General features: G+C 45.8%; 1 pseudogene across 8 annotated transcripts; it reads left to right on the top strand.

Annotated features, from left to right (window-relative positions):
• Positions 1 to 3,388: 3,388 nt before the first annotated feature.
• On the top strand, positions 3,389 to 10,951 carry LOC309325961 (protein O-linked-mannose beta-1,4-N-acetylglucosaminyltransferase 2 pseudogene; annotated as a pseudogene). 8 transcript variants are annotated; one of them, XR_014161562.1, is made up of 3 exons: positions 3,390 to 3,651; positions 4,174 to 4,254; positions 6,093 to 6,243. The product of XR_014161562.1 is annotated as a protein O-linked-mannose beta-1,4-N-acetylglucosaminyltransferase 2 pseudogene (transcript). The 8 variants fall into 8 exon arrangements; XR_014161563.1 differs by having other exon boundaries at positions 3,391 to 3,651; positions 4,093 to 4,254; XR_014161564.1 differs by lacking the exon at positions 6,093 to 6,243 and adding an exon at positions 5,446 to 5,586 and having other exon boundaries at positions 3,422 to 3,651.
• Positions 10,952 to 21,088: the final 10,137 nt, after the last annotated feature.

Genomic DNA, 21,088 nt, shown 5'->3' with positions numbered 1-21,088 from the left:
TCCTATTGATGCAGCCCAGAATTGCATTGGCTTTTTTAGCTGCCGTGTCACACTGTTGGCTCATGTCAAGTTTGTGGTCAACCAAGACTCCTAGATCCTTTTCACATGTACTGCTCTCAAGCCAGGTGTCACCCATCTTGTATTTGTGCCTCTCGTTTCTTTTGCCCAAGTGCAATACTTTACATTTCTCCCTGTTAAAATTCATCTTGTTTGTTTTGGCCCAGTTCTCTAATCTGTCAAGGTCATTTTGAAGTGTGATCCTGTCCTCTGGGGTGTTAGCCACCCCTCCCAGTTTGGTGTCATCTGCAAATTTGATCAGGATGCCCTTGAGTCCATCATCCAGCCATGAAACCCCCAGGGTGATTTTGAGCTGGCTACATGCATTCATTTTCTCTATCTCTCATATTCTAATCTACCTCGCAGGGTTGTTGTTGTTTCTTTGTTTATTAAATTTGTTCTTGTTTTATCATGTATTTTGTGTTCTCGTGTACAGTGGTACCTTGCCAACCATGGGACATGGGTGGTGCTGTGGGTTAAACCACAGAGCCTAGGACTTGCCAATCAGAAGGTCGGCGGTTCGAATCCCCGCGACGGGGTGAGCTCCTGTTGCTCGGTCCCTGCTCCTGCCAACCTAGCAGTTCAAAAGCACGTCAAAGTGCAAGTAGATATATAGGTACTGCTCCGGCGGGAAGGAAAACGGCGTTTCTGTGCGCTGCGCTGGTTCGCCAGAAGCGGCTTAGTCATGCTGGCCACATGACCTGGAAGCTGTACACCGCCTCCCTCAGCCAATAAAGCGAGATGAGCGCCTCAACCCCAGAGTCGGCCACGACTGGACCTAATGGTCAGGGGTCCCTTTACCTTTACCTTTACCTTGTCAACAAAGGTCTGTACAGTGGTACCTCGGGTTAAGTACTTAATTCGTTCTGGAGGTCTGTTCTTAACCTGAAACTGTTCTTAACCTGAAGCACCACTTCTAATGGGGCCTTCTGCTGCTGCTGTGCTGACGGAGCACGATTTCTGTTCTCATCCTGAAGCAAAGTTCTTAACCCGAGGTACTATTTCTGGGTTAGCGTAGTCTGTAACCTGAAGCATATGTAACCCGAGGTACCACTGTATAGTTAAATTGGGTATAGTTTTCCCAGTAGTAATGTATGGAAGTGAGAGCTGGACCATAAAGAAGGCTGATTGCCAAAGAATTGCTGCTTTTGAATTCTGGTGCTGGAGGAGACTCTTGAGAGTCCCATGGACTGCAAGAAGATCCAACCGATCCATTCTGAAGGAAATCAGCCCTGAGTGCTCACTGGAAGGACAGATCCTGAAGCTGAGGCTCCAAGACTTTGGCCACCTCAGGAGAAGAGAAGACTCCCTGGAAAAGACCCTGATGTTGGGAAAGATGGAGGGCACAAGGAGAAGGGGACGACAGAGGATGAGATGATTGGACAGTGTTCTCGAAGCTACCAGCATGAGTTTGACCAAACTGCGGGAGGCTGTGGAAGACAGGAGTGCCTGGCATGCTCTGGTCCAGGGGGTCACGAAGAGTTGGACACGACTAAACAACTAAACAACAAACCTCGGGTTACGACAAGGGTTGCGCACCACGCCAAACCCAGGAGTACTGAACGCGTTACTTCTGGGTTTCGGTGCTTGCGCACATGCAGAATCACTAAATCGCACTTTGTGCATGCGCAGAAGTACCGAATTGCAACCTGTGCATGCGCAGCACTGCGGGTTGCGAATGTGCCTCCCGCATGGATCGCGTTCGCAACCCGAGGTTCCACTGTACTTTTCTGGCGAGAACTGTTCCGAGTTTGCGTGAGGGGGTCATTGGCAATTTGGGTTTGCTTGTTATGTTATGCATTCTGTATTATTATGTGACCATCAGATAATTTTTTAAAAAGGGCGATCCCTTTCCCCACCCGCTTACAGTCAACAATGAGAAAGGGAGAGAACAGGGAAACAAGCAAATTGTGCCAATATCTCTTCATAAAGTGCCATCAACGTTTAACCCAGGCATGTCCAAAGTCCATTTCGGGGGCCTGATCCAGCCCGCTGGTTGTTTTAATCCAGCCCCTGTGGCAGTTTATTTCCTGGGGTAAAATCCTTTAAAAAGCTCAACAACTTTGGGGTAAAATCCTAAAAAGGTTGGCCCCCACGGCCCTTCACATCACTTTGATAAAAATTTGGACAGCACTGGAACCATTTGGAAGGTGGAATAGCCCCTGTGGGAATCAGTTCTGGCAGAAGAGGAGCCAAAATGCCAGCGGCCTCTCACCTTTCCCTCAGTTTCTAATTCCAGATAGGTGTTTCGTGCAATGAGGTAGAAGCACCAATGCGCATAAACTTGCACGATAAGGCGAAAACCAGTGTAACCGATGGGTATGTTGTAGTTTTGTCATTTTATATCCTTTCAATCGATTGATTGTACTGGGAGGGTTTTATTTTATTTTATTTCGCATCGACATGCTCTTCCTTCGCCGTGTCCTCCGTCTGTGGGCCCAAAGCAGTATAGAAATAAACCACATCATAATACATGCTGTAATTTGTCTGCTCAGTGGAGCTGAGAAAGAGGTTCTGGTCTAAAATCCCTGTGATCTCTTGCTTGAAATCGGAAACTGAGGTGTTTTTTTTTACATGGTTTGATTTTTTAACCGAACAGTTCAGCTATCAAAAACATAAGATGCATCTTAATTTTATATCTTCACTAACATCTTAATGTCCAGAGTAATTATGCATTTTTTAAAATTTTAATTCTTATTGATATAACAAGTAAAAAGAAAAAACACAAATACCAAATTGCACACAGGAATAACCACAGAGACATAATTTTCTTAACAATCAATAAAACATATATTGGTCTTAACACTGAAGACCCAACCTCCCGTCCATTCCATATTATTGCCAATACACACTTTTATCATAATTAAACTTTTTCTTAATATATCTAATTTCTTATATCTACCTTGCAACTATTACTGAAGTTCCTCGAATGCTGCAACAGAATTTAAACTACTATATTGATTTTTCAAATATTCTTTGAAAACCTCCCATTCTGAAACAAATTCCTGTTTTGATTTAGTCTTTATTTTTTCTGATAGACCATCTAATTCGGCATATTCTGTCAGCTTTTGGATCCAGTCTTGAATAGAGGGGATTTCATTAAAGAGTAATTATGCATTGTGTGGCCAAAAGTTCAAAACAAAAACAACCAAACAGAATTAAAAGAACACACCTGCAGCCACTCAGCCGAAATCGGAAACTGAGTTGTCCATCATTGCCTTTGCTTGTGTATTTTTCTTCCTCTTTCCTCTCTGGATAACACCAGGCAAACATATGGAGGGTAAGGGGAACTACAACCCCCAGCATGCATCTGGGCTGCTGTCAGAATGGCTTGCTCCACCATGCTAGCACTGAGCATGAGCAAGTTTGTGTTCTGCTGGGGAGCTGTGGCTGATGAAAAAGCCAGGGCTGTAAACCGGGGAGCGCATGCGAGGACCCCCAGTTTCATGCACCTGCCTTTTCCTGCATGAACAAAAACAAGACAGGCAGAGGGGACCCTTTTGCTTCGATTCCTGCAAGCTTCTGCGTGGAAAAAGTTGCACAGAGAATGCACTTCTGAGGCCAGGAGAAGAGGACTGCTGCAGTACTCTAAAGGTAAAGGGACCCCTGACCATTAGGTCCAGTCGTGGACGACTCTGGGGTTGCGGTGCTCATCACGCTTTATTGGCCGAGGGAGCCGGCGTACAGCTTCCGGGTCATGTGGCCAGCAGGACTAAGCCGCTTCTGGTGAACCAGAGCAGCGCACGGAAACGCCATTTCCCTTCTCGCCGGAGCGGTACCTAGTTATCTACTTGCACTTTGACGTGCTTTCGAACTGCTAGGTTGCCCAGCAAAAACAGCAACATCTTCCATGGCAGGGGAAGGGAGAGGTTTGGCGCCTAGCTGGTAGAGGGGGTTACAGGTTTCGGGGGCGGCCAGTGGCAACGGGAACGCTTGCCTGATCACCGCCACTTATGCCAGAGTTCTGGAATCAAACGTTTGTCTCTAGACTGTCATTCTGGACGTGCAAATAAATCCTCCTCTGTTCTTATTAAGCTGTTGTTTTGATGGCATTACGGGGATTGCAAGATCCTGATTTGAGTGCAAAATCCTGATTGATTGATTTTTGTTGGAAAGAGAGAGATCTACAGTGCTTGCTACGCTCCAGTATTGCATCTGGGCTAGATGAGCTGTGCAGGCAATAGCACAGTTTACACGGTAAGTGTTTCACGAAGGATAAATGCACAACTGATCATGGCAGGCGCAGGAATGGGATAAGTTTTAGAGGGCTGCTGAATTATAAAAGGGTTCCATTTCTCTCTGATGGATAGATGTTAACTGTTGGGCATGGAAATGTCAGTGTTTGAGAACAGCTCCTGAAACAGGGAAGGGAAATTAGTATGCATATCTTAGCACCGGTAGAGTTCCTGTCTTATTTCACTGAATCTGAAATTTGACTTGGCTGTTAACACCCAGTCCTTTTAATGGGGGGAAATATGGTCTAAATCTGTTTATATTGCAGTATTTTCCAGGTAGTGAAGACAAGGAGCAAATATGAGATTGTTGCTGTTGTTGTTTAGTAGTTTAGTTGTGTCCGCCTCTTCGTGACCCCCTGGACCAGAGCACGCCAAGCCCTCCTGTCTTCCACTGCCTCCCGCAGTTTGGTCAAACTCATGCTGGTAGCTTCGAGAACACTGTCCCACCATCTCGTCCTCATGACCCCAAGAGTTATTTCCTGCCAGGTCACTGCCATCTCATACCCCCATCAGTGTATTTATGAAGTAGCAGTGCAGAATATATGTTGTTCCAGTGTGTACCACTTTATATTCATTTTGCTGAGCCGTGTTTGCCATTTCATTGCCCCTGAACATGACACAAGAGGCCTGCTATGCATCCGTTACTGAGAACAAGTAAAGCAACAACTAAGGAACTCTGGCATTACTGTTGTGACCTGAGCTTTTAACATACAGAATAGCGATGTGATTGAAATAAATGCAGATATTAAAATAAAGGTAAAGGGACCCCTGATCATTAGGTCCAGTCGTGGCCGACTCTGGGATTGCGGCGCTCATCTCGCTTTATTGGCCGAGGAAGCCGGCATACAGCTTCCGGGTCATGTGGCCAGCATGACTAAGCCGCTTCTGGCGAACCAGAGCAGTGCATGGAAATGCTGTTTACCTTCCCGCCGGAGTGGTACCTATTCATCTACTTGCACTTTGACGTGCTTTCGAACTGCTAGGTGGGCAGGAGCAGGGACCAAGCAACGGGAGCTCACCCCGTTGCAGGGATTCGAACCGCCGACCTTCTGATCGGCAAGTCCTAGGCTCTGTGGTTTAACCCACAGCGTCACCCGCGTGTAATGCAGATATTACAAGTCCCTAATTTATTTATTTATTGTTTCATTTTCAGCAAATCGGTCTCTTAAGCTTAAGGCAAGGAATAGTATTCTCTATGAAATTGAATATCAATATACGTATGAAGACTTTGAGATTAGACCACCGAAGAAGCCCGGAAAACTACCTTGGGAGTGGGCTACCTGCAAGCCCCAGTTAAAGGGCCCCATTGGGGGCGAACAGCGGCCTCTAGATTACTTGGACTGCCAGGGTGAAACAGGTGCAAAACGCCGGCACCCTGTCGTCTACAACTTCATTGTCTACAACTTCATTAACTTCCATCTGAGTTTCCGTGCGCTGCTCTGGTTCGCCAGAAGCGGCTTAGTCATGCTAGCCACATGACCCGGAAGCTGTACGCCGGCTCCCTCGGCCAATAAAGCGAGATGAGTGCCGCAACCCCAGAGTCAGTCACGACTGGACCTAATGGTCAGGGGTCCCTTTACCTTTACCTTATTTGCCATTTCATTGACCCTGAACATTACACAAGAGGCCTGCTATGCATCCGTTACTGAGAACAAAGTAAAGCAACAACTAAGGAACTCTCGCATTATTGGAAAATGTTGTGACTTGAGCTTTTACCATACAGAATAGCGATGTGATTGAAATAAATGCAGATATTACAAGTCCCTAATTTTTTTGTTTGTTTGTTTGTTTCATTTTCAGCAAATCGGTCTCTTAAGCTTAAGGCAAGAAATAGTATTCTCTATGAAATTGAACATCAATATACGTATCAAGGCTTTGAGATTAGACCACTGAAGAAGCCCGGAAAACTAACTTGGTAGTGGGCTACCTGCAAGCCCCGGTTAAAGGGCTGCATTGGCCTCTAAATTATTTGGACTGCTAGGGAGAAACAGGTGCAAAACGCCGGCACCCTGTTGTCTACAACTTCTTTGTCTACAACTTCATTAACATCCATCTACAACTCCACTAGCATCTCTCGGTATTGTGAACAACACCAAACTTAACTTTTTGTTGGTATCTTCATGAACTTACCTAAAAAGATAAAGAAAACAAAAGACTGAATCAAGTTGCACTTGGAAAAATCCATTGAAATCAGACATTATAAGTTCATCTTCGGTTGGCAAGTTTGCAAGTCTCTGTGGCTTTGCGTATTTTTCTCAGAAGATTGATAAAGAATGTATAATCATTTTGGTAATTATTGTGTGTCTATTAGTCGCCAACGTGCTGCACGAGTCGTAATATTTCTTTCACAACCGCAAACTGCAAGGAATATGAGGCTAGTCCAGGTGTTTAAGTGCTGAAATCAACACGCTTTGAATTTGCAGGTATTGGCAGGTATGTTAAAGTCTCTTTGCTACAGTGCTTTTTTTGCAGGGGGTACTCAAGGATATGCAGTACTGGCACCTCTTTTTTGTTGTTAAAAAGTGTGGCATCTACTTTAATGATGATTACCAGCACCTCTTTTTTTAGGAAAAAAAAGGCACTGCTTAGCTATGAATGTGTATGATTTAATTGCATGACAAGGTACACTGTTCTTTATGTTAGAAGCTCCTACCTTCATGTGGGATGAATGCATTTATTGGAGATGACCCCAACATTTTTTTTTGGGGGGGGGGGGAATCGTGTGGTCTTCCTAGGAATCTGTCATTCAAAATTCAAGTAGCGAATGGTTTTGTGCGCTCTCTCCACAAATTCAGAAATTTGTTGCCCCATAAGACAGAGCTTAGCAAATAATGTTCTGTTTGTTAGCCGTTCAGTTGCATCTGTGCATCATTCTACAGGGTGACGTGTGCTTTTGCGCAACAGAGTGGCACTGCTAAAATGAGAGAGGAATCGGTTTTGTGCAGCCAAAAAAGGACTGAGTTTTATCTGCACATCTTCCTCTTTGCGTCGAAGCTGAGAAATATATCAACCTACTTTCTTTTTTAAATGGAACTTAACAGGAACATTGGGATGCGGGTGGCGCTGTGGGTTAAACCACAGAGCCTAGGGCTTGCCGATCAGAAGGTTGGTGGTTCGAATCCCCACGATGGGGTGAGCTCCCGTTGTTCAGTCCCAGCTCCTGCCAACCTAGCAGTTCGAAAGCATGTCCAAGTGCAAGTAGATAAATAGGTACCGCTCCAGCGGGAAGGTAAACAGCGTTTCTGTGCGCTGCTTTGGTTCGCCAGAAGCGGCTTAGTCCTGCTGGCCACATGACCCGGAAGCTGTACGCCGGCTCCCTCGGCCAATAAAGCGAGATGAGCGCCGCAACCCCAGAGTTGGCCACGACTAGACCCGATGGTCAGGTGTCCCTTTACCTTTTACAGGAACATTATTGGGCAAATATGACCTCTCAGTGACCGAGGATCAAAGAACTTCCCTTATATTCCCAGAAAAATATCTTTAAACGAACCATAAGGGCAGTGGCAACCAAAAACGACCTAAACTCTATGTACATATATACATGCGCCCCATTATGTTTTAATAATGAACATACACCTTATTTTAATGAATTGACTTTTGCACAACTTCGGAAAGGTTTTACAGAGTTACGATTAAATACAATAAACTCTGCTTATAGAGATGGGAGACACAGAGGCATACCAAAAAACGAACGTGTTTGCATTAGGGGATGTCCTGAAGTAGAGGACCTTATGCATTATATCTTGCGCTGCCCCTTATATCATTAAGCCAGAGAACGATTTTTAGCACCTATAAGGACAAGGTCCCCTGGCCAGAACCCCTCTGACATGATTTTATATCTCCTCACAGACACAGATAAGTAAGTGACCTGGCGTGTAGCACTCTTTGTAACTGCCGCTAGGAAAATCAGAGCAAATTATATAGCCAAGGTGGCCACCAACTGTAAAGGAGATGAATTTATTTGACCCTATCTACATCAAGCTATATTCTGTCTTTATCACCAAACTCCAAATATAATTGCACATTGTATTAATTAACATTATTTTTTAATATATTAGTGGCCATGTGGTGATTTTAGCCTATAAATTTTATTGTTTAATGTCTTAACCTGTATATTAAGGTATTTTTATAGCTCTGTTTAGAGTAGGTAATGTCTTGGTAATATAAATGTTTTAAGTTTTTTGTATTAATCTAGCGTATTTTCTTTTAATTGTTGAATGATTCTGTGTACATTGCTGCAGCCTTTGGCTATGTGCAATAAAACTGACTGACTGACTGACTGACTACGGGAACATTACAAAGCTTGAATTTGATTTTTCTCTGGCTTTCTATCTCTCCTCCCTCTTACTTTAGAACTCGTTCCACAATGTTGAAGAGGACTGATGATGCCTCCCTCTTCCTTTGCGTCCGCCACCTGCCCGCCTGATAAGATTTGGCTCCAGAATGAACATAGCGTCCGCGTTTAACGCCTTGCTAGTGTGTGTCCTTGCGGCTGTGCTGTGGAAATACGTCAAGCTGCAAGACCATGTCTCTGTCTTGGAAGAGGAGTTGCTCCTCACTCGGCAGACGCAGGAGCTCTCTGAGGTCCGCATTGACTACCAGGCCGCTCTTCAAGACCTGCTGCAAGATGGCACCAGGATGGTGTGTGCCGGCAAGATCCACACGGATCGGATCTGCCGCTTTGAATCCCTCTGCTATTCCACGGAGGCTGAGGAATTCATCTTCTTCCACAGCAACTCCTCCATCATGCTCCCCAACTTGGGCTCCAGGAGATTCCAGCCTGCCCTACTTGATCTCTCCTCGGTGGAAGACCACAACACACAGTACTTCAACTTCGTAGAACTGCCAGCCGCGGCCCTTAAATTTATGCCAAAGCCAGTGTTTGTCCCCGACGTGGCCCTGATCCTCAACCGATTCAACCCGGACAACCTGATGCATGTTTTTCACGATGATCTCCTCCCAATCTTCTACACCATGCAGCAGTTCCCAGATTTGGACCAGGAGGCCAGGTTGTTTTTCATGGAAGGCTTTAGCGAAGGCCTGCATTTTGAGCTGTACAAACTGCTGAGCAGCAAGCAGCCGCTGTTAAGAGAGCAGCTTAAGACTCTGGGCCGTCTCCTCTGCTTCACCAAGTCGTACGTGGGGCTGTCCAAAATCACCACCTGGTACCAGTATGGGTTTGTCCAGCCGCAGGGGCCGAAAGCCAACATCCTGGTCTCCGGGAACGAGATCCGCCACTTCGCCAAATTCATGACCGAGAAGTTGAACGTAAGCTTGGAAGGGATGCCCGCTGAAGAATATATTGTGGTATTCAGCCGAACCATAAACAGGATAATCCTCAACGAGGCGGAACTCATTCTGGCGCTCGCCCAGGAATTTCAGATGAAAACCATTACCGTTTCCATCGAAGACCACGCATTCTCGGATATCGTGCGCCTGATCAGCAACGCCTCCATGCTAGTCAGCATGCACGGAGCGCAGCTCGCAATGTCCCTCTTCCTTCCCAGGGGAGCCACTGTGGTGGAGCTATTCCCGTACGCCATAAACCCTGAGCATTACACACCTTACAAAACGTTGTGTACCCTTCCTGGCATGGACCTCCAGTACGTCGCCTGGCAGAACACCGAGAAGGAGAACACGGTCGCTTATCCAGACAGGCCCTGGGATCAAGGAGGAATCGCCCACTTAGACAAGGCGGAGCAGGACCGTATATTGAAGAGCAGCGAGGTTCCCCGGCACCTCTGCTGCCGGAACCCGGAGTGGCTCTTCCGCATCTACCAGGACACGGAAGTCAACATTGCTTCCCTGATCCAGGTGGTCAGGGAGACCGTGAAGACGAAGCCTGGGCCTAAGAGGCAGGCGTGGCCCAGCGGCCTCTACCCGGGCAAAGTCAGAGGTGCCAAGTGCCAAACCTCAGTCCAGGGCGCCAGCGAAGCCAAACTCTCTGTGTCCTGGCAGATCCCTTGGAACCTGAAGTACCTGAAGGTCAGGGAAGTGAAATACGAAGTGTGGATACAGGAGCAAGGGGAAAATACATACGTGCCTTACACCTTGTCCCATCAGAACCACACCTTTTCGGACAACATCAAGCCCTTCAGAAACTACCTAGTGTGGATCCGCTGCATTTTCAACAAGAATCTCCTCGGGCCCTTTGCAGACGTGCTGTTGTGTAGTACATAATCGCCACTCAGTTGCTTTTGAGGGGGGGGGGCGTTGATTCCAGCAAGGGGCTTTAAAATAAGGCAGGGTGGTCCCCATATAGTCCTGTAGTTTTTCAAGCAGCTGACCAGGACTTGTAGACCACGCTAGTGCCTCTGTGTCCATTTTATTGCGTTCATTATCATGCCCGTCTCTGTGGCATTATTTCCTGTCGGTGTTTGAGTTCTCTTGGTCCTTGAAAAACACCTACACAAACTAATCCGGAATGGAAGGTAGATGTCGTACCGTGACACAATAACCGGAACATCTCTCTCTCTTTTGTGTAGTGAATATTTTAAGCCCAGATTTCTGATGTAATTTAAGTGTCTCTCTGAATGGGCAATCTCTTTTGTGTTCTCCACTGTTCAGATTTATGTTTTATGCTCCCCTCCCCAAATATCTGTCTCCCAGAGCAACATATCTGGTACCAGAGTCCGTCATTAAATTGTTGAAAACCTGTCTTTAAATGTACAAACGTATTGTTTTCCTTTCGTTTGGGGTTATCGCCTTCCTCCTTTCTGAGATTGGTCGGGACCCTGCAGCAGCAGTCTATAGCTTGTTGTCAGGGAACTGCCATCAGCTCAGAGGCGAGAGACGGAAGGGCAGTTGTGTTATAGGGAGCCTCCGAAAACCTTGCGTGGGGCTCCCTTTGAAGGTGACCCGGAAACTGCAATTAATCCAGAATGCGGCAGCTAGACTGGTGACTGGGAGCGGCCGCCGGGACCACATAACACCGGTCCTGAGAGACCTACATTGGCTCCCAGTACGTTTCTGAGCACAGTTCAAAGTGTTGGTGCTGACCTTGAAAGCCCTAAACGGCCTCGGTCCTGTATACCTGAAAGAGCATCTCCACCCCCATCGTTCTGCCCAGACACTGAGGTCCAGCTCCGTGGGCCTTCTGGCGGTTCCCTCATTGTGAGAAGTGAGGTTACAGGGAACCAGACAGAGGGCCTTCTCGGTAGTGGCTCCCGCCCTGTGAAGGATGTGAAGGAAATAAGCAGCTATCCTATCTTTAAAAGACATCTGAAGGCAGCCCTGTTCAGGGAAGTTTTTAATATTTAATGCTGTATTGTTTTTAACACTTGATTGGGAGCTGCCCAGAGTGGCTGGGAAAACTCAGCCAGATGGGTGGGGTATTAAATAATAATAATAATAATAATAATAATAATAATAATAATAATGAGCCTCTGAAAATCTTGCAAAGCAGTTCCTCTTCCAGTGAGGAGGAAAGCCCCACCTCCACTGGAGAAGAGGGCCAGAGGATGCTAGGGAGAGCCTTAACACCGAGCCTGAGCAAACTGGAGAGGCAGAAAGTGCGCCCTTGCCAGCGTCCATGTTGCGCAGTAGTCTTCGGTGCAGGGAGGGGTGGAAAAGGCTGGGGGTGACGCGACTTTTCTGATGGGGGAGGTACAAAAACCGACCACTCCCAGATTCTGCTAGCGACTGAGCTGGACATGAACTTACAAAAAATTTATTGGTTTTCACAATATTATAAACAAACAAACAAACACACAAGACAAACAAACATAACAAACATAAATCGTAGCTTTATTGAAAATTACAGTTATTAACTTTGTTAAGTGACTTCCTTGCTTCCCCTTGGTTGGATTTCATTGCATGTCCTTTTAACCGTTTTCCAAATCCCAATTTTTATGAAATTTAACTTAAACATTAACATCCTTAAATCTTCACCTTATATAATTAAGCATATTAATTCATCACTTAACATAAATAAAATCCTAAGCCTATTAAGTATCTGCAAGCTATTTCCGGTTAATTTAACTTAAAAAATTTAACTAAATAATCATTAAATTTATTCCATTCTTCCTGAAATTCCTCCTCCTCCTGGTCGCGGACTGTTCCGGTTAGGTCGGCTAGCTCTGAAAAATCCATTCTTCTACTGTTGGTAATTCTTGGGTTTTCCACTCCCGGATTCTGCTAGCGATTGAGCCGGACATGAACTTACAACGCTCTTCACTGCAAATAGTTTGCACCAAGAATAAAGCCTGGAAAAGACTGGTCGGAGTTTTGCCTAGTTCCTCTCGAGCAACCACAACAGAATCTGACACTCGTAGTAAAGGATTAGGCATCTCAGCCACTTTGCTCCATCATTTGCTTTGGTCAGGGCTGTCTTAAACATATCTGGTGCCAGGGTGCAAAGCGCCCTCTGCCCCTCACCCCGTTTCCCAGAGTTGTTGAGGACAGCACTGCCGGTGGGGCTGGAGGAGGCGGGCGGTGGGGAAGAGGTGGCGCCTCAGCTGGCCGATTCGTGCCACGGTGGCCATGGCAGACGGAGGCTACGGGCACGACGCTGCTTCGGCACGGCATGGCAGAGGCGGGCGAAGGCGGCAAGCTGATGCTGGGAGGTGCCATGTCCAGCCTCTGTCTCCTCTTCCCTGGCGCCCTCCAAAACTTGGCACCCTGGCACCCTGCGCCACTAGCCTCTATGGGTAAGACGGCCCTGGCTTTGGTTATTCTGTTTTTCTCTGACCGTTGGGAGACCTAGAGATTTGCTACACGGGCTCCTTTGCCTCCCTTAAGGGAGAGAAGCCGTTTTATTTGTCCTTTTCAATATAGACAGTTAAAATCGTTAGTAGGATTGGAATATCACTTGTAGTTGAATAGTGAATTTTGTAGTTGAATAGTGAATTTTGGACACAAAAGGTTTGGATTGTCATAGAAGACGCAGGAGGAAACGAGTAACAACGGGACCCACAAAGGGGAAGAGGGGAAGTCTGGGAAGTTCCTTGGAATCTTGTTTTTATTTTGCATGTTAGATATGTGGCTGTAGCATTTGTATCTGAAAAACCAAATAAATACATTTTTAAAAAGGAAGAAAAGCTTGCCCTATAGGCAATATCTTTTTTTTTTTGGAAAAATTTTATTAGTTTTTACAATATCAACGACAAACAAAAACACAAAACAAACAAAACATAACAAACATAAATCATAACCTTATTGAAAATAACAGTTATTTACTTTGTAAAACGACCTCCTCGTTTCCCCTTAGTTGAATTTCATTGCATATCCTTATAACGGTTTTCCAAATCCCAATTTTGATACCTTTTAAATTAAACATTAACATCTTTAAATCTCCTCCTCCTTGTATTAAATCTATTATTTTATCAGTTAACATAAATACAATCCTAAGCCCATTAAGTATCTGGAAGCTATTTCCAGTTAGCTTTGCTTAACAAATTTAGCTAAATAATCATCAAATTTCTTCCATTCTTCGTGGTGTTCCTCCTCCTCCTGGTCGCGGACTCTTCCGGTTAGATCGGCTAGCTCCATAAAACCCATCATCTTCATCTGCCATTCTTCTGCTGTTGGTAATTCTTGAGTTTTCCACTTTTTAGCTAACAAAATACCAGCTGCAGTTGTGGCATACAAAAATAGTTTAACATCTTTCTTGGGCAATTCCAAACCTGTTATTCCTGTTACAGCCAATATCAAAGGCTAAAAAGAAATTGCAGTTTAGAAACTGATTATTAAGAAGTGTCCAAAAATCTGACCATACTTTCTAAAAGAGAGGGGTTACCCTAGATTTACAATTGCAGCAGCCCCACTGCGAGTCTCTTTAGTGAGACGGGAAGAGTTGTTTAAACTCCAAAGAAAAGTCCTTCCACAGGAATCATGGGCAATTTCTCTGAAATATTCCAAATTTAGTTACGCGATAAAAAAAACTTGGTGCGATGGCCTGGGATTCGGACTTGGAGGCTGAAGCTGAGGAATCCCAGCCTGCACAGGAGTCCCCGCCTCCAGAACCAGCTGAGCTGGGGCTGGGGCTTGAGCCCGAAGGGTCCTCACCTGTGCTGGATCCTCAGGTGCAGGCACCAGCTGAGTCTGCTCTGGCCCCTGAGGTGATGGAGGACCCATTGCCTGCAGGTGCTCCACTCTCAGCCCCGTCAGGGGAAGCTGAGGTTGCCTCTGGGTCCGGTCACCCTCCAGCCTCTCCTGAGCTGCAGAGGCTCAGGGCAGAGAGGCGGAGGGAACTAAGTTCCCGCAGGAGGAGTGCCTGCCTCCAGGCCAGGAGAGGCGAGTCACCAGAGGATCGGGGCCGCCCTATGCCTCGGGGCAGATAAAAGCCAGCCAGCTCAGTCCCAGGTTGTGGGAGCAACATTGTTGGTAGCCTGTTCCTGCCGGCACCTGCTCTCCTGCCAGAGTTCCTGACCTCACCCGACTCCCTGCCTTGGACCCAGCTTGAGCCTTGACGGACAGCCCCCATACCATGCCCTCGACCTCGGACCTCGCCGCACGCTTAACCCTCGGGACCACCACACTTATTTATAAGTTTTGGCTCATTGCCTCTATTCCGGGGGTGTGAAGTACTGCTTAAAATAGGATTTACCATAAATAAAAACACGGAGGAGATATTGACTAGATCAGATATCCTCTTTCCTGACTTAAACCAATCATAGTCGGACACTTTAAATGACTTCAGGGTGTGTGGCCTTTCATTAAATTCTAAAGAGGTTGAAATTCCCAAGAGAGAAAACCTTTCCCCTCAAACCTTTTCCTAACTGTTCCACAATAACCGTGGTCTATTTGTAATTAAATGTGAATTCAATAAGGCAAATGAAGGGTGTACCACTAGGAGCAGCAGAGTGAGAATAATAGAGCATATCTCAAGAATTAAAGAACAGACTTTAGAAGCTCCTTTGGTAAGGCACCCTTGGGAAAACCATGGAGGGAAGCCAGATTTCAAATTTACGGTGTTGTATAAATATATTGAATACCCTCACAGGAGAGAGAACATTCAGAAACGCCTTATGCAGACAGAAACTTGTTTTATTTTTCAATTTAAAAATTTGGAACTGTTATGGAATTGGCGGGGGGGGCACTTGTTTGAGAGCTGTTTCTTTGGTTGCTCCCTTCTACTTTCTCATAGCAGAGCAGAATGATTCCAGAAAGCTTTCCGTCAAAATTGTACAAACACAACATACACACTTTTCTAATAAACGAAAACCCTGTCTCTCTGTCCCTGTGTATATGAACTCTGTACGTTATGATGAATGAACTTTGTATTTGCATACTACCGGCAGCCGACCAATCAGAAGCGCTGGATTTCGACAGCTAGCCAATGGGGGGGAGGGACATTGTGGTTCCTGTTAATCAATTTTGCCTTATAATTCTCTGCTCGTTAAATAAAGAGTACCTAGACAGCATCCTTAAAAGCAGAGACATCACCTTGCCAACAAAGGTCCGTAAAGTTAAAGCTCTGGTTTTCCCAGTAGTGATGTATGGAAGTGAGAGCTGGACCATGAAGAAGGCTGATGGCCGAAGAATGGATGCTTTTGAATTCTGGTGCTGGAGGAGACTCTTGAGAGTCCCATGGACTGCAAGAAGATCAAACCTCTCCATTCTGAAGGAAATCAGCCCTGAGTGCTCACTGGAAGGACAGGTCCTAAAGCTGAGGCTCCAAGACTTTGGCCACCTCATGAGAAAAGAAGACTCCCTGGAAAAGACCCTGATGTTGGGAAAGATGGAGGGCACAAGGAGAAGGGGGCGACAGAGGACGAGATGGTAGGACTGTCCTCGAAGCGACCAACTTGAGTTTGACCAAACTGCGGGAGGCAGTGGAAGACAGGAGTGCCTGGTGTGCTCTGGTCCATGGGGTCACGAAGAGTCGGACACGACTAAATGACTAAACAACAACATGATGCAGTCGCAAGCCAGCTCACTTTGGTCCCTACTGACCAGCCGAGTATAGAAGGTGTGACCGCAAAGTTGATGGCGGAACTGGACAGACAGGACACCTCGGTCATGCCAGTCCCCAGGGAGCAGAATGGCCACGCAGTGATCGCCCACCCAGACTGGTATGACACACAACAAAATACAAATCAGGTGAAAAGGAGATGGACTTCCTAGGAAACATCACTGCTGGCGAGAGAGGAGGCTAGGCTCCTAACCTCGGGGGCACACCATATAACCTAGCCCTGATGGAAAATTTCCCAGAAGGAACAGCAGAGGCGATAAAAGCCGATAGGTGCCAGCAGGCCTACTGGGAATTGGTTGCAATGTATACCCAGGAACATCTAGAGGTGGCAGAAGGTGTGGAGATTTCACCCCTCCCATATCCAAGAATCTGCTGATGTTCTCTGCTGATTCTCCAGAGAGGAGGGGGCGGTTTCTGCTCTCTACTTATTCCGTTCCAGGCTCACATCAAAGTGAGAGAGAGAGACTGAGTGTGAGAAAGAGAGTGTGTTATCTCTGTAAAGTTGCTGCTAAGAGCAGCTGCAGACACTCAGTGCAGTTCGGCATTTTCGTTTAGACCTCATTTAGCTCTGTATATAGTTGTGTATTATAGTTGTAGATAGAATAAAGAAGACATTCTACAGAGCTGCTCTCCGAGTCGTTTATGCTCTGCTGTACTCTGCTGTACTCTGCTGTAGGATGACTGTCTTCTTGTGGAAGTGAATCCAGTGCTCACAACTCTAAGCTGTGAGTCCACAGCACTTTGACCTGTTCCTGCCCAGAAGGTGGTCTCTGGAAGTGCTACCCAGCTCGCCTAGCCCATTCGGGCTGAGGTGGATGAGTCCAGTTGGTGGCACTGGCTCAGGGCGGTGCTGACAGAAGGACCAGCTTCAATCTGAGGTGGAAGCTTTGAATACCCAATGGCGGGACAGGCTAATACGACACCTGCACAGAACAACAAACCCCCGTGTTGCAAACTTAACACAACAAGCAACACAAAGACCAGTACACTAGATAGCACTGTAGTTCTTATTGCATAATATACATGATTTAGTACAATGAAAACGAAATGTGTACACTTGTAAATTATCTGATATATTAGAAAACAAATGAACACACGTCTGTCAATCTTTGAAAGTCCGTATAATAAGTCTATGGTTGAAACAATGCGGCTCCAGATGCAGGAATTCCCTCGTTGCCTTCAGCTGGGCCATCACTTACAGCTGCTCCACTGCCGGTTGGGTCAGGGGAGGCTGAGGTGGCCCCTGGGTCTGGTAACCCACTGACGTCTCCCAAGCTGCAGAGACTGAGGTCTGAGAGAAGGAGAGACCTGAGTACTCGCAGAAGGAGTCCTAGCCTTCGGGCGGAACAGGGAGGTGAGTCGCTAGGGGATCAGGACTGGCCATTACCCTGACAGAGATAAAAGGCTGTCAGACCCCGTCCCAGGTTGCGGGAGCAATATTGCTGTACGCCAAATCCTGTCTGAGATCCTGTACCTGTCCTTGCCTGGTTTTCCGCCTCGTGTCCTGCCTTGGCCCTGCCGGACTGACTCCTCGCGGAATCCCTGAATTCGGGACAGGACCTGGACTGCGCTACTTGGGTTACCCCCGGGCCCAGCACATTGAGAACGGTGTGAACCAGATGAAGATGATGGACTTTTCAGAGCTAGCCAGCCTGACTGGAAGAATCCGCGACCAGAAGTAGGAGGAGTACCATGAAGAATGGATGAAATTTAGCTAAATATGTTAAGATAACTTAATTGGAAGAGCTTGCAAACATTAGATAGGCTTAGGATTTAAACATGTAAGGATAGGATTTAAGATGTTTAAAGCTAAATTAGAAATAATTAAAGATGTTAAGTTAATTTTTTTGAGAAAATTGATTTTGGAAAACTGTTAAAATGATATACAATGAAATTGTAACCAGGGGGATTTGAGGAAGTCATTTAAGATTGGTTTAATTACAATTAGGATGTTTATTTGTTTGTTCGTCTTAATTTTTTTTTTTTTTTGGAAAATTAATTAAAAAATAAAAATAAAATAAAAGAGAACGGTGCGAACCTCTTTTCGTACTGCGAGAAGCTAATGACCAGGGCTCTGGGTTGCTCACTGGGCCCTGGCCCCAGGAGGGATGTAATAACATCACTATGGGAGCCCATGACGGCTGCTGAGATTACGAGAGCCTTACCTGGTGCCTCAACGGTGCCAGGACCAGACGGAATGACTGTTTGAACAGGTGAATAAGCTGCCTCTGAGTGTGCTGGAGAGGCTCTTCAGTCTGATAATGGTATGCAGGGAATGCCCCCCGTCTTTGCTGGGGGCTCGAACAACTCTGATCCCCAAGAAAGAACATGCCCTCTTAATATAATAGAGAACATAATGAAAATGGCTCATAGGTGCCATCTAACACCTGTAAAGTTGGCGAAAATGTATAGGATGAGGGATAAAAAATGTTGGAAATGCAAGGAGGCTGATGGAGACTTTTACCATATGTGGTGGATTTGTGATAAAGTTAAGGATTTTGGGGAGATGATTTAGAATGAACTTAAGAAACTATTTAAATATTCCTTTCCCATAAAACCAGAAGCCTTCTTGCTGGGTTTGATGGGGAAAGAAATTAAGAAATCGCACCAAAGACTGTTTATATACGCCACAGCAGCGACAAGAAACATGCTGGCCCAAAATTGGAAATTACAATAAATTCCTACCATTGTGGAGTGGCAGACGAAAATGATGAACTATGCAGAGTTAGCCAAGCTGTAACTGGCAGGATTCGAGATCAGGACGATCAGAGATTCATAGAAAGTTGGAGTAAATTTACGCTGTACTTAAAGGATAATTGTTATACTTTAAAAACACTGGCAGGATTGAAATAACTCCTACAATGCAATAGATGAGAGGTTTAGTGTTAAAATACACAATTTAAAGGAATAAGGGATACCTGTTGAAGGGAAGGAGGGAAGTCACAAGCTCGGCAGAGCTAAAAGTATATATGTGGTTTGATGTATAAAACTGTGTTGAGAAAAATAATAAAAAATTATTGATAAATAAAAAATATATGGGAGACTTCCGCCCAATAACTGTCTCCCCGGTATTGACTAGAGTCTTCCATAAGGTCCTGGCTGCATGATTGTCTAGGGAAGTCTATCTAGACCCAAGACAATGGGTCTTCCCCTCCAAGAGCAAAGCAGTCAAAGCTTGAATCTCCCTCACCACCTACTAACAATAACAGCCAAACAGAGCAAGTAATTGTTTCTGCGGTCGAAACATACAACCGCTTTTGGCCTCTGTATGGTCAAGGGGAGCTGGAAAAGCCAGTTGATCCAGGGGGGGATGGAAGCCATAGGGAAGCCCTCCTCCCTGACACCTTAATTACACCTTCGCCGTCACTAAAACAGGACGCATCAGGGCAAACTGTCCATGATTCAGTACCTGATCAAATACAACTAGTAATCAGGACTTTAAGCTTCATTTTCAAGCAATTGGAAGGGATTTCTTTATCTTTGAATAAACTTTCACAAGCCCTTCTGACGCATCCATCTTCCTCAACTGAGCTATCTAATTTGCATCAATCTCCTGTGCAGCTTGTAAGTGCCTTAAAGAGACAACATGACCAGAAATCTCACCTTAAGGGTTCTAGAAGTAGGCTGCCACTGCCCCAAAGGAACAAGCAATCCTTGATTTTTCAACCAAATAAAATATGTCTATCCATTTTTTCCCGTGACGCCCCCAGACTTAGGTGGAATAACCTGAGGATGGCTAAAGGGTACCTACGTGATTTGCTAAATATCCCTTTTTTCCAGATAGATCTTATATCTGTAGTACCCCTAAATGCCACGCCCTGGCCAAGGAAATTTATGCTCTCCTTCCAGTCTGCAAGGATCCCACATCTTCTTGCAAGACAAAATGACCGGCTGGCAGCCTGGGAGATTGTAACAACAAGAGTCTTTAAGGACACGAGTGTCAAACCTCTTTTTGCCAACATCTTAACCGGCAATGAATGCTCGTTACCTCCTTCTGTTCCTATAATAAAGGAAAAAACACCTAGCCGGGTACCCCCTGTTCCACCTGAGATCCCAAGTGCCCATCTAGTTACGCTGAGGAACGATCCAATTGCAAGCGGAGATTGGAATATCCCTGAAGAGAGAAATCTTATCTCCTCTTATGCAAAACTCCCTTGAGAAGAAAAGCAGGCTATTCTCGACAGATTGGATCTACTCAAACAAAGACTCCTATCGCAAGGGGACCCCTCTATGCCGACGAGAGAGGAGAGCAGGCCCTCCACGTCCCACAAGGCGTCTCCATCAAATGCCTTGACAAGCTTTCAACCTGCTACTTTGTTACCCCCTCTACTGATCTGAATCAGCAGTCACCTGTTGACCAACAGCACCATTCTACTGTGGAGGAAGTCGATAAACTCAACACTCCCGTCTCAGACCTTATGTCCAATCAAAATATGGAAGTTGATGAATCCTTTGCTTCAATGCCAGAGCTAGAATCTACCCTGTCTGAAGATCACCAGGAAATGATTATGCATGCACCATCCCCACATTCACGTCCTTCTATACATCTGCATGATAATTCTTCTCCATCTGCGCAGCAACTACAAGTGATGGCTGGAACACCTCTTAGCGCTACTCTGGTTAAGACTGACAACTCGGACGGATCTACTAGTATAGCCCATCAAAGACCTACTACTACTCACCTCAAAGAACAGCATCCGACCTCACCAACTTTGCCTAATTCTTCCTCCCCGGCAAAGCCCTCCCTGCCTGTTAATGTTACCAAATCACGGATTCGATCAACACAGAAGAAGACCTTATCCGCACAAACTAAAATTACTGATTTCTTTATGGGTCCTCCTACCTCCAAGAACCTATTAAACAACTCAAAGTGACAATTACC

Source organism: Podarcis erhardii, assembly GCF_964252035.2.
Source record: "Podarcis erhardii genome assembly, chromosome: 12".
NCBI lineage: Eukaryota > Metazoa > Chordata > Lepidosauria > Squamata > Lacertidae > Podarcis > Podarcis erhardii.
Note: the sequence above shows the minus strand (reverse complement) of the source record. Positions and strands in the feature narration are given on the sequence as shown.